The sequence below is a fragment of the Ursus arctos genome, unplaced genomic scaffold, assembly GCF_023065955.2.
Source record: "Ursus arctos isolate Adak ecotype North America unplaced genomic scaffold, UrsArc2.0 scaffold_11, whole genome shotgun sequence".
Classification (NCBI taxonomy): domain Eukaryota; kingdom Metazoa; phylum Chordata; class Mammalia; order Carnivora; family Ursidae; genus Ursus; species Ursus arctos.
The window spans coordinates 14198399-14205056 of record NW_026622775.1 but is presented as its reverse complement, the minus strand read 5'-3'; positions in this window follow the sequence as shown (position 1 = coordinate 14205056).

Genomic DNA, 6658 nt, shown 5'->3' with positions numbered 1-6658 from the left:
AAATAGTATTAACAAGGAAATAATTAAACAAAGAAGAACATGACCTTTGAACTTGGGGATAGCCATCTTTAAAATAGTTATAGCCTCAAACTTACCATCTATAAACATAAATTAATGATACCTACATAAAAGAACTGTTGAAAATGATAAATGAAATCGGGTATAAAGTGTTAGGTTCTTTAGCAAATAAATGCTTAATAAACACTAGTTCCTTTCCTTTTTGAGAAATAGAAAGGCAACGTTGTTTCTGCACAAGAAAATGACGCTGGAATAATCAGTTACTTGAGGAAACAGATATTTTTAAGGTGAGGCGATACACAGAATGAAGTGTTAATAGTGAGGTCCGCTGAGATGAATACTCAAACCGGCCTTAAATTTTTAAAAAAATTATGAAAATGATCTTGTTGAGACTACGAGAACACATGCTCCAAATTATCAGTTCCTAAATGCCAAATTGAAAGAAATATATATAAAGTGGTGTGAATGAGTCAAGAGTTGCCTGGTGATTTTCAATTAAATTGTGTACATGCAAGAATATTTCACACCACTTGGAAAGGGTGATGGGCTTGAACATTCAGCCAAGATCAAACAAAGACATTAAAACTTACTGAGAACAGGAGTCTAATATATGAGTTAAAACCAACCAAATGACAGAAGTAAAAGTGTTGATATTCACAACAAAACAAAAACCATCCTGCTTCTCATGGAGCCGCTTTTCTCTATACCTGGAACACTTCATATAGTTTCTTTCTATGTTGGCAACATTGAGCTTCAAAACACTTCGAATGTAAATCAGTTTAACCTTTCATACAGTAAACTTAACAAATACGTATGAAAAACCTAAGAAAGAAGAAAGAAAGAAAGAAAGAAAGAAAGAAAGAAAGAAAGAAAGAAAGAAAGAAAGAAAGAAAGAAAGAAAGAAAGAAAGAAAGAAAAGAGGAAAGAAGAAGCGAAGCCCTTTGATCTAGCAATTAGAGTAGTTTAGCCTAGTACATAACTAGGAATCTATTTCCTAGGCTATTGCTAAGAATTTTTACTGAATTCTTTAAAATACTGAAAAATTAGAGGAAATATATTTTTTCAATGTATTCTTTTTAAAATATATATATAAATTAAATTTAAAAAATATTATTGCACAAAAATGTGACGGTACTCTGCAATTTTACAACCTGTTTTTAAATAAGCTGTCTTAAATATAATGTTAAAAATATTATTGCAATTAAGTATTCTTCATATTGCTTTAAATAGCCACCATAAATAGCAAAATATGGATATGTCATAATTATTTAACGAATCATTCTCAACTTCATTTAATCATCAATTCAAAAAGCATGTATTGTGTGCCCATGACAAACCGGTTGCTTACCAAGTATTATATTTAAGAAAAGGATGGCGGCACATTACAGAATATATGCCTCTGAGAACCATATTCCTGTCCACTATATTCAGTGGTCAACAGTGTTATTTAAACATTGTCAAATTCTCTCTTACTCCTTTTTTTTTTATGCTTCATGCTGTCCTATTAGTCACAGTGTCTTCTAGTAAAGGTTCAGTGAAAACCATTGGTTATCAGTTTTCTCAAAAAATACTCCATTGTTCTTTATTTAATTTTTTTCAGTATACCTAACACTTCTCAATCATTTTAAAAATCTCCTTTATTAATTAACAAATAAATGTGCTGGCTATGATATATCAATTTAGTTAATTTGTTCTTCAAAGGTAATATTCCTTAGAATTTGGCAGTAGGGATATATTTTTTCTTAAATATCTAAAGTGCTACCAACAGGAAAATATTTTTGAGACTAAACAGAAACTGTATTTTATGTGGTAGAAAAATTCTTATGGTTTCCATAGGCTTGAGTCTGGCTGCAGCAAGGAAGTGTGAACCAGTAACAGATATTTATTTCCCATTGCGTAAACCTGCTTGGGTTAAACTAGTGCCTGTACTGGTACAGAAGAGTCACCCCCATATCCCCTTCCTCCTTCTCCACTTTTCCCCCACAATTCTTCTGTTAAGTGGATCCTACTTGTCTATTCTTCCAAGATCTCTGCCTACGTTGGTTGGGAAAATTCCTTCTATCTGTGATGGAAAAAAATGAAGAGTTTAGCATCATCTAGATTTAAAAAGTGAAAGAAGACACAAAATTCAAAATATGGTAGAGCAAAGAGCTATTATCTCTATGTACATACACACACACACCTTTCTTTAATTCTTTTTTACAAAATATATTAGTATATGCAAACAAATAAATTCTTCTAACTGCCTCACACTGAGGCGAGTAAAAATGACATTATTATAACAGCCGTGCCTTGTTTTATTGCACTTTAAATGTGATTTGTGTTTTTTGGTTTTTGGTTTTGGTTTTATTTTTGTACAAATTGTAGGTTTGCAACAACCCTGCATCAAGCAAGTTTTTCAGCACCATTTTTCCCCTAGCATTTACCTGCTTTGTGTCTCTGCCACATTTTGGCAGTTCTCACAATATTTTAAACTTTATCATTATTATTATATTTGTTATGGTGATCTGTGATTGGTCTTTATGACTATGTTCCTTTTTTTTTAAAGATTTTATTTATTTATTTGACAGAGAGAGACAGAGAGAGAGAGAGAGCACAAGCTGGCAGAGGGGCAGGCAGAGGGAGAAGCTGGCTCCCTGTTGCACAGAGAGCCCAATGTTCGGCTCGATCCCAGGACTTTGAGATCATGACCTGAGCCAAAGGCAGATGCTTAACTGACTGAGCCACCCAGGCACCCCAAGATTGGTGATTATGACTCACTGAAAGTTTAGATCATGGTTAACATTTTTAGCAATAAAGTATTTTTAAATTAAGGTATCTACACTTTTTTAGACATAATGCTATTGCACACTTAACGGACTGCAATATAGCGTCACCATAACTTCTATATGCACTGGGGAAGTAAAACATTTATTTGACTCACTTTACTGCACTATTTGCTTTCTTGCGATAGCCACTTTATTGCAGTCGTTGGGAGCTGAACCTGCACTATCTCCAGCGTATTCCTATAGTACTATTACCATTTTATATGGAAGCATATTGAAACACTGGTAGTAATTGAGGCACAATTTCACATGTAAAAAAAGGATGCCCAGACAATAAACGACAACGCGATATTGAAGCGTCCACCTTATCTAGTACTTGATATTTCTCTTAACATTTATCTGATTGGCAGGTATTAGGTATAAAGACACAGGAAATAGAAAAACAGTGGGAAGAGCTAAGGAAGAGATGATCCAAATGAGACAAGTAACATGGGGATCTTTAGGAACAGTAGAGAGGAGAGAAAGGAACTGAAATCTAGGCAGAATTTTTAAAACATGGATATAGAAGGTATCACATCTAATGCATTCTCCTAAATTAGGAGTGGGTTAAAATAGAACTTAGATGGAGTTAAGGAAGAGGGGATATAGAGAAGTAATAAAGATGTGAAGAAATTTGACATCCTGAATCTCTACCGAATTATGATAGTCCTAGCCTACAAAGAGTAATAGAGTAGCGTCCTAGCCTTCAAAAGGAGCTTATAATTTCATTGGGAAATAATTCTACTTAATGAATGATCTGTGTACTAGACACATAATCAAGTAATTGAAGAATCATGCGAATCAGAACATAATGAAGAATTAAATCTCATAACCAGGAGTACCAAATAGCACCAATATTTCTGATTCGGTAGCTATGAGATAGGGCCCATGAACAGACACTTTTTACAGACACCCAAGTTAATGCTGAGACAGCTGTGGATACACTGGAATTTGAGAGACACCAAAAAAGTAAAAACTCCTATGAATGATCAAAAGATAATAGAACTATTTGCATTGACACTTTTGGAAAAGAGCCCATGGCAAAGGAAAAGTTGGAAGGTTAGAGAACGTATATTTTCCAAAGTTGGAAATTATAGTCTTTGGGTGTTTTTTAAAATCTGGATTTTTTTAAGATTTACTTATTTATTTTAGAGAGAGAGAAAGAGAGAGAGAGAGAGAGAGAGACAGAGTGAGAACAGGGGGAGGCGCAGAGGGAAAGGGAAAGGAAGAGAATCTCAATCACACTCCCCGCTGAGTGCAAAGCCCGTCATGGGGCTTGATGAGATCATGACCTGAGCTGAAATCAAGAGTCAGACTCTTAGCTGACTGAGCCACTCAGGGGCCCCATGATCTTTATATATTTTAAAAACCGTTTAATTATAAATATGTCCATCTTTGAAGAATTCTTAATCTTTTAAATACTGATATTCAGAAATATCTACATTATTAAATTTAAATGGAGCTTACAAACATACTGTGGAAAATCCTTATTTCATCTTTTTCCTCCCCTGAATAAAACATACAGTCAGTTAACAAGAGAAGCTATGGAATCACTCTGCTGAATGTTTGAATACAGAGTCTCATTTCTCTGGCAATAGCTGTAGTCTTGCCTGAAAGTGGGAGTCTTAACTATTAAATTCTCATTCTAGTCCTGCATTTCTAAGACTCTGTTGTTGTTATATTCTCCATGCCATGGCTTGACTGATTGCACAGAAAATCCTTGAGTAATAATTAAATGTATCAGAAGACCGTGGAAGTGATCTTAAACCAACTGGTGTTGACACATAGATTGTGTTTCATAAAAGTTGTTGAATGAGTAAGTGGCATCCAACACCATGAATCTGAGCAAGCGTCCCAGGAAGGTTAAGCTGAAGAAGAAAATGTGGAGGTAATGGGTAAACAACGGAGCCGAAAGAAGAGGAGACATAGTCAAGGAACATCATCCTCTATCTCAGCAACATTAAGAAAATAATTATAGGGGCCCCTGGGTGGCTCAGTCAGTTGAGCGTCTGATTCTTGATTTTGGCTCAGGTTGTGATCTTGGGGTCCTGGGATGGAGCCCTGCGCCGAGCCCTGTGCTCAGCGGGGAGTCTGCTTGAAAATTCTCTCTCCCCCTCTTTCTCTGCCCCTCACCCCTCTCTAAAATAAATAAATAAATCTTTAAAAAAATCTTAAAGAAAATAATTATAATCCCAGGAAACAGTAGTTGAAGCGTTTTCCAATTTGAGAATTTGATAACAGTGGATATTGATGAGAAACTACATCCATCCTGCAAGAACCAGGCTCCTGCTTAATTATGGGATGAGGGAGAGAAGGGGTCACACAGGGTCTACAGCTTTTGAATTTTCAGTGGGCAAGGAATGGTGATGTGTTGTTGATAATAAATACTGACTTTGACTCAGAAAATGCTACATTAGGTTATTTGAATTCTCTAGTCCTCCATACAGTACATTATTCCAAACATTACATTACTACAGTACATTAAAATCTGTGTAAATAGAGAAAGAGAGAAGAAAGAGGAGGGGGAAAAGAAAGTGAAAATAGAAAGATGAAAGACTAAAAGAATATGGAATATATTTCTTGATTATGCAGTAATTCAAGTTTTTAGACAAGTTTGACGTTGAGGCTTATATAGCTTACTCACTCAAAGAAGACTTCTGATTTTGCATTCCTCTCCTTTGGGGTCCAGTTGAAATACTAAAATCCAAATATTACAAAATAAAATGAATTGAAACATGAAACTGACGGTTAGCATACAAATTCACATAATTTTGCTATTTACTGCTACTATTACTATGACTAGTTGATTTTTTTTTAAGCTTGTACTTACAAAAAACTATTCCAAAAAAATTCTTTGTGGGTTAGCCTATTTAATCCTCAAAAAACTCCTGGGAGGTATTTACAAGTTTTATCCGATTTTACAGATGAGGACCTGTAACAGAGAAATTAAGAAATTTTTCTAAGTTCATACAAAGAAAATATGGTGAAGTCAGGAATTTCTCAAGCAATTTTGAATCCTGGGCTAGGCAGTGGAGAATCAGAAATGAGTAAGACACAATCCTTTGCCAAGTCAAGTCACAGTCCTTGTTATTTTCAGAGCGTAAGTGGGGGACAAGGGAGAAGTTAGAGGACTACGTCCTAGCACCAAGACTGGCTCCCTTCCCCGAGTTTGGATGTGATTCTGGTACTATTCCCCATGTCTTGGTGATGGTGTGAACTATAGCAGGGATATAGTACCGCCACTTACGAGATCGTACAGATTACCCAACCAGTAGAGTGTCCTAGCATGTGGCTGCCTACAGGAATCGGATGCTCTTTTAGTCATAGGACAGCTCATTATACTTGCTGAACTTTGTACCTGGGGGTCATGTCACTAAGAGGACTTGACAAAAATGTCAGCTAGAGAAGATAGCTTTTTCTAGTTCAGGTGAAGGTGTCATTGCACTAGAGCAGCCCTGGGTGGTCTGGACTGCCTGAATTTTGAAGGAACATGACCCCAGAAATCACAGGTGCACAAGGTTCAATGGTGTAAGAGATGGACAATGAACTTGCTCTGATGGAGCTCACATCATGGAGACAAGATGACACAGGTATACTTATTACCACAAAGAAAATACCGAAGAGTAATGGAGTAGAACTGACTGATGCAGGGGTTGCTATTTGAGATGTTCCGGGAGTTTCTAAGCTGTGGGTAATGAAAAGCAGTGAACAAAGCAAAGATCTATAGTAGCAGCCTTCTATGAGGAGGAACATCTTACAGTGAGAACTACTCAAATTATGAAATAAGAGCTTATTATCCTATTTATTGAGGCACAGCGATGAGTCACAAATTCATC